Below are 6,854 nucleotides of genomic sequence, written 5' to 3'. Positions count from 1 at the left end.
GAAGCCGGATGTGGGCCTCAATCCCAGAACCCTGGGATCATGACCTGAGCCGAAGGCAGACACTTAAAGGCTGAGCCCCCAGGTGCCGGAGATCTACTTTTTTTTTTAAAACAATAAAATTTTTGTAAGTGTTTCATGCAGGCTTAAAAAGAATGTGTAGCCTGCATTTGGGGATGCCTTTCCCAATCAGAGACCCCACCTCGATTCTACCAGCTAGGCTCCAGGTATCCAGAAGGTCCAGCATGTCCTTCCCTGCACCAGTCTCCTCTCTGTCTGGAAAACTCCTCCCCATTCTTCACCACTTAGCTGAAGTGTCACCTCCATGTCAAGCCTGTCGTCATTTTTCCAGATTGAACTGATCACGAGCTCCTCACTGGACTTCTGCAGTGCCACTGTCATGGTCCCCTGCTTCCATCCTTCTGGAGCCTACTGTCCATCAGCAGCCAGTGTGCTCCTACCAAAACAAGAGACAGATAATGTCCCTCGTCACTCCAAAATCCCCCAATGCCTTCCCAAGGACTTGAAGTAACAGGCAAAGCCTTTGCAGTGGTCGACAAGACCCTACCCAATCTGGGCTCTAGCTGCCTCTCCAATCTCATCCCCCACCCTCCTCCACCTTGCTTTGTCTGGCGCAGTCACATCAGCCTCCCTTCTATTCCCCAAACATGCAACCTTGGGGCTCTATGCTGATTACTCATCTGAACTAGAACATTCTCTCCCCAGTGTTGTGTAAGGCAGCTTCCCTTCCTTTAGGTCTTTGCCATATTGTCCCTGTAATGCAGAAGGCATTCTGCAGTCATCCTATAAATAAGGGCAACCCTCCCTGCTGCCGCACGGGCACTTGTGTCCCCCCACCCCCATTCTATTTTTCTTCCCAGCAACCACGACAACCACCTTTCACACAGTGCATTGACTTGCTTATTGGTTTCTTTTTTTTGTCTTCCCACCACTGAAAGGTAAGTCCCGGGGAGAAGGAGGACTTGGCCTGGTTTATTCATCACATCTACTGCTTAGAGAAGGCATTTGCTGCTAAGCACCTGCTTGTGACAGAGTGGATGGCTGTGAACTTGAAGAACAAAGACCAGCAGCTGAAAGACCTGAAGAGTGGGATGGGAGAGCCCTGGCTGGGAGAAGCCAGGAAAGGCAGTGCGCAGACTCCTCCTCCCAGAAGCCCACCATGAGAAAAAGGCAATGGACTGAGTGGGGATCAGAGAAGCTGCCACGGATGGAGGCCTGGGCTGTTCTCTAGATCCGCATCTCCAGATCTCCGCGGGATGCAGGAGGCAAAGCTGCCTGACCTGGACACACACCTCAGAGCTGTCACACCAAGGAGGAACAGACTTCTTGGCAGCTGAGGTCCAGTCACCGTTGGGACGCTCTTGAGAGTACCCCAACATGTGTCTGAATGAAGAGACCCTCCCCCGAACTCTCCATCCCCCTTAATCTCCTTGACTTTGCTCACAATGCTGTTCCTATCTGATAGTATCTACTGTGTCTAGCTTCTATGTTCTCTTTTCTCTCTACCATTCTTAGTATGAAACTCCTTAAGCGCAGAGACCACTCCTGTCTTGTTCTGTGTCCTGAGGTCCCAATACTGTGGCTGGTACATAGCATACACTCCATAAATGTTGTTAAGTGAATGATCGTAGGGGAGAGGACGAAAGGAGGAAAGGAGGAAAAACAGTTTTTAGGAATGAAGAGGGAGATAAAAGTGATGTCACTTTTTTTTTTTTAAATTTCCATTCTGCTTTGTTAGGTATTTATTTTCTTCTATTTTCAACTTTTAAAAAAAGATTTTATTATTTGTTTCAGAGAGAGCATGAGCTGGGGGCGGAGCAGAGGGAGAGGGAGAGGGAGAAGCAGACTCCCCTCAGTCCATTAAGCCTCTACCTTTGGCTCAGATCATGATCCCAGTGTCCTGGGATGAAGCCCAGTGTCCTTCTCCCTCTCCCTCTGCCTGCGGCTACCCCTGCGTGTGCTCGCTCTCTCTCTGTTAAATAAAATCTTAAAGAGAGAGAGAGAGAGAGAAATCTTATATTGTATCCCAAGCCAGTGAAGCGGTATTTTTTTGTACATCAATTTTTTTAAGTTAAAAAAAAAAAGACACTAGTGGGTAAATAGGTGAAGGAAGCAGACACCTCCAGCAGATCTGAAGAAGAAAGGAATTTATTTCCCACCTAAGCTCCACTGTTTTACATGATTGCCCATCCTAGTGACTAAATTAGTCTTTGCTAAACCCCTAGCCAGGCTGCCATATTGAACCAGGACGCCACTTCCCTATGTGGACAGTTGCCAACCTGTAGCATTTTCTCCCCAGGATATAAAAATACATTTAAGGACAAATAGGAGCCAACATACCCCGCCTCCCTCAGTTCTCCTTTACCCACGCTGCCCTCCATCATCTCCCAGACCTGTCTGCAGACCCCAGCGGGTTACTGGAGAGGTAAAAAGCGAACTTTCTCTCCAGAACTTCAGTTGCGACTCCCCATCAGCCCTCAGGTCTCAGGATAGAGCCCGAGGGGGGCGTGGCTTCAGCCATCGGAGCAAAGCTCCCAACCGTGTGGGGACCTGTCCCACGTTAAGGGGCAGTTCGCAACCACAGAAAAAGATGGCCAGAGACGCTTCCAGAGCTCAGTCTGGGGAGAACTCCATCCCAGCCCAGCAGGTCAGTCATCAGGAGGAGGAGACAGAGTTCAAAAGTGGGAGCCCGAGAGGCTTAAATGTAGGTAAAATCAGTCTTGTTTCTGGCAACCACTGGCACCTTCAGTGCTCAGTTAACGGGACCCAAAAGTGCACGGGAAGGAAAATACTAGAAAAGAACCTGGAAGGTGAACTAGAACCTGGAAGACCGGCGTCCCACCTGCTAGCTTCGCAGGGCGGCTGGGTGGCCTCCCGCGGGCTCCCTCCCACCCAAACCTGGCCCTGCCATCGGTCCCTAAGTGGGGTGGGGGCGTCCCGCGAGGACGCCTTCCCCCTGGAAGGCCACGACCCGCGGGCCAGCCGCCGAGCCTCCCCGCCCCCCATCCCAGGGCCGGGCCCGAGCGGCTGGTGGCCGGGGAGCCCGAGCCCGCTGCCCACCCTCCAGCGGACCCCGCTGCCCGCCCGGCCGCCACGTGCCGCGGCCTCGACCCCGCGCCGTCGCGCACGCACCGCGATCCGGTCCCCGCGCGCGTCGCAGGCTCCGTGGCTCCGGGGAAGCCCCCGAGGTCCCCGCGGGCGGCGTGGAGAGAAAGCAGCGGCGAGCACCGAGAGGTCTCCGCTCTGATGTCGGCTGGGGTGGGGGGTGGGGGGTGGCGTTCGCACCGGTGCCAGGTTGGCGCCCCCGGGACCCGCGGGTAGGAGCGGACGCGCGCGCGGAGGCTCGGTCTGGAGGGGCGGCGCCGGGGCTGGAGCCCAGGCCGAGCTTCTGGAGGGTCCCCAGAGAGGGTCACTGTGCAGGGGATCCCCCACCCCGGGACGGACCCGCGGCGCGGGCAGAAGCTGAACCCGGCCAGGGCGGGGACCGCGCCCAGCCGGCGGTTCTTCTCCAGGTGACCTCCGCCACCGCGACACCAGACCCCTTCCTGGACTGCGGAAACTGAGCAGACGCTGCTTTCTCTCTCCCTCTCCCACCACCAGCAGCTCCTCACACGGTTCCAGGGGGACCCTTCAGCCGGACCTGGGGAGCGCGCCGCGTCCCGGCGAAGAGACTCCTTCCTAGAGCTGGGGAAGCGCTCGTAATGCTAGAGCTCCCTGGCTTCCCAGTCGTTTGTAAAAAAACAAAACAAAACAAACTTTAAAAAAAATAGATCTTATTTACTTATTTGACAGACGGAGATCACAGGTAGGCAGAGAGGCAGGCAGAGAGAGAGGAGGAACCAGGCTCCCTGCTGAGCAGAGAGCCCGATGGGTCCTCGACCCCAGGACCCCGAGATCATGAGCTGAGCCGAAGGCGGAGGCTTAACACACTGAGCCACCCAGGCAGCCCCATCAAAGAAACTTCTGCGAGTGATAATGGTTTCCTAAAGCCCCCTACTGCAGAAGGCAGTCGAACGCTGAGCCTTACTTTATTATGGTTTTTAAAAAGGCAACACACGCATAACATTACATAAATTTACCATCTTAGCTATTTTTAAGTGCACAGTTAGGAGCCTCAAGTACATTCCTTGTTGTGCAAAGAGCTCCGCGAATTTCCCATCCTGAGACAGTGAAACTCTGTACCCATTAGCCTCTAGTTCCCCTCCCCCAGCCCCTGGTAACCACCTCCCTACTTTCTTTTCTTTTTTCTTTTCTTTTCTTTTTTTTTTTTTTTAAAGACTTTATTTAGGGGCACCTGGGTGGCTCAGTGGGTTAAAGCCTCTGCCTTCGGCTCAGGTCATGGTCTCAGGGTCCTGGGATCGAGCCCCGCATTGGGTTCTCTCTGCTCAGCAGGGAGCCTGCTTCCCCCTCTCTCTCTGCCTGCCTCTCTACTTGTGATCTCTCTCTGTCAAATAAATAAATAAAATCTTAAAAAAAAAAAGACTTTATTTATTTATTTGACAGCGGGAGAGCTTGCTGGAGGGGCAGAGGGAGAGGGAAAAGCAGGCTCCCCGCTGAGCAGGGAGTCCCTCGCAGGCACCACCCCCCTGGGGGCTCCACCCAAGGACTCTGGGATAGAAACCCAGCCAAAGGCAGATGAGTCACGCAGGCACCCCTCTCCTTTCTGTTTCTACGATTTTGAGGGCTTCATATACTTCCTATGAGTGGAATCAGACACTGTTTTTGCCCTTTTTAGGTCTCGTCCTGGAGGTTCATCCCTGTGACAACACGTTTAATGGGAAGGTGGAAGCTGATGGTCCTTGGACTGGAGCTCCCACCATCACACCAGGCTTGGTCTTTGAAATGTCTGAGGTGGTGCTGAGATTTCCAGAGGGAGACTGGGGGCGGGGGCGGGGGGGGTGGCTGAGCAGGTTTTGAGGGGCTGCTCTGTCCTAAGGGGTCCATCTCCCCTCTGGGCTGGTCTTCATGTTCCCCCTCATTAAGAAACCAAAGAAGACCTGGAGATGTGGCCCTGCCCACCAAGAACTTGAGTCTGCACAGGCCACATCTTGGTGAGAAGAGTCTCTCCCAGGGACTCCTGGGTGGCTCAGTCGGTTAAGCGTCTACCTTCCAGTTCAGGTCAGGATCCCAGGCTCCATTGGAAGTCTGCTTCTCCCTTTGCCCCTCTCTGCTCTTTCTCTCTCTCTCTCACTCACTCAAAAACATAAATAAAATCTTTGGAAAAAAGAAAAAAGCAGCCTCTCCCCTTCCCCACCCAATTTACACCCCTAGTGAGAAGGACCTTTCTAGAAACAATCCCCACCCCTCTTTGTGGTGCTAGGTCAATTCACATAAAATCAATTCATTACCCTTGGGGCAACTAATACATTATATGTTAATAAAAGTAATTAAAAAATAAAAATTTAAGAAGTAAATATGTACTGTCGGGAAAAAAATCAGTTCATTAAAATAATCAGACAAAAGCCTTCAATCCCACCTTGTGATCATCCCAGCTGTGTCCTCCCAGGAGTGAAGGTCAGTTCAGGGGCACAGAGTCACAGCCTTGTGGACTATCATTTCCCCAAAATAGAGAAATTAGGAAACCGAGTTCAGGAAAAGCTCACTTCTTCTGAAACATGAAGCATTTGGGGAGCATTCTGAGTAAAACCACGGCTTCAAATAATTCCTCACTGATTTAGCAAGCTATCTGCTGAGCTGACCATTTTTACAAAATGATCTTTCAGCACACGGGCCTAGAAAATTGAATTCTGTGGGGAAGGCTGGTTGGGCTGGCATCTAGGGAAGGATGGGGGTTTCCTGCCCCCTAGTGGCTTTGTGGCTAATGACAAGGGCGGCAAGACCACTTCCAGGCACTTCTCCCTTCCTCTCAGAGGAGGTGAGGAGGGAGAGGGCTGGCCTTCCCCAAATCATATAAGCCTGGAAGACACAAACTATGCAAACATTTACCAGCCCCTATTGGACACAGGGGCTCAAAGAACCTGCAAGACGGATCTCCATTGAAGGAGATCAGTCAAATGATGGGAAGAGGGACTGAACCATGGTTACGGAGCAATGGGACAGGAACTGTCATAGTGTCCGGGGTGCCACGGGAGCAAAGAGGAAGCTCCATAACTCCTACAAGATAGAGAAACAGCACAGTGGGGACACAAACTTAGAAACAAATCCATAAACCGTTCATTTTCTGCGGCAGGTTACCGTCATGGAGAACATTAGCAGACTCATGGGAGAACAAATCCACACAGCAGAGCCTGGGCCTATCCGAAGCCATGAAGGGCATGTAGAAATTTCCCTGCAAAAGACACGCAGGCAGAGGGAGAAGGGAAACCCCGCAGGCGCTGGGCATGCTGTGAGCAGCTTGGGCGCGTGGGGAGGCGGGGTCAGGCTGGAGGTAGGAAGACCAGCTAGAGGGTACTGCATAAAAAGGAACAGATCAATGATATATCTAAACGATGGAGACAATGAAATAATTTTTAAAGCGGCTAATTCAGGGTTGCTCTGGCAAGTTTTCGGGCTGCCACATCAAAGGGAGGTCTGTTCACCACACAGGCGATGCCTTATTTCAAAAAGCTGTGTTATATGTTGTTCAACTTCACTGATGGGAATTGTATGTTTACTACAACTTTGGCAGATGGTAGTAAAGTGCCTTGTAACTAAATTCGCATATTTTGACAGTTTTCTGATGGAATGAAATGTCCTTGTTTGTTATAGTACTGATTAAGAAATAATACGCTCATTCAAAATAAGTCAATCAGAGAAAGACAATTATCATATGATCTCCCTGATATGACGAATTTGAGAGGCAATGTGGGGGGCTTGGGGGGAGGGAAAGAAAAAGG

General features: G+C 51.8%; 1 long non-coding RNA gene across 1 annotated transcript; it reads left to right on the top strand.

Moving 5' to 3' along the window:
• The first annotated feature begins 2,009 nt into the window (after positions 1 to 2,009).
• Positions 2,010 to 6,854, top strand: LOC125081406 (uncharacterized). Its single transcript, XR_007121674.1, has 3 exons — positions 2,010 to 2,665; positions 4,754 to 4,869; positions 6,209 to 6,854. It is a non-coding gene; the product is annotated as an uncharacterized LOC125081406 (long non-coding RNA).

This window comes from Lutra lutra, chromosome 11, assembly GCF_902655055.1.
Source record: "Lutra lutra chromosome 11, mLutLut1.2, whole genome shotgun sequence".
NCBI lineage: Eukaryota > Metazoa > Chordata > Mammalia > Carnivora > Mustelidae > Lutra > Lutra lutra.
The sequence above is the reverse complement of the archived record's forward strand: the minus strand, read 5'-3'. Positions and strand labels throughout refer to the sequence as shown.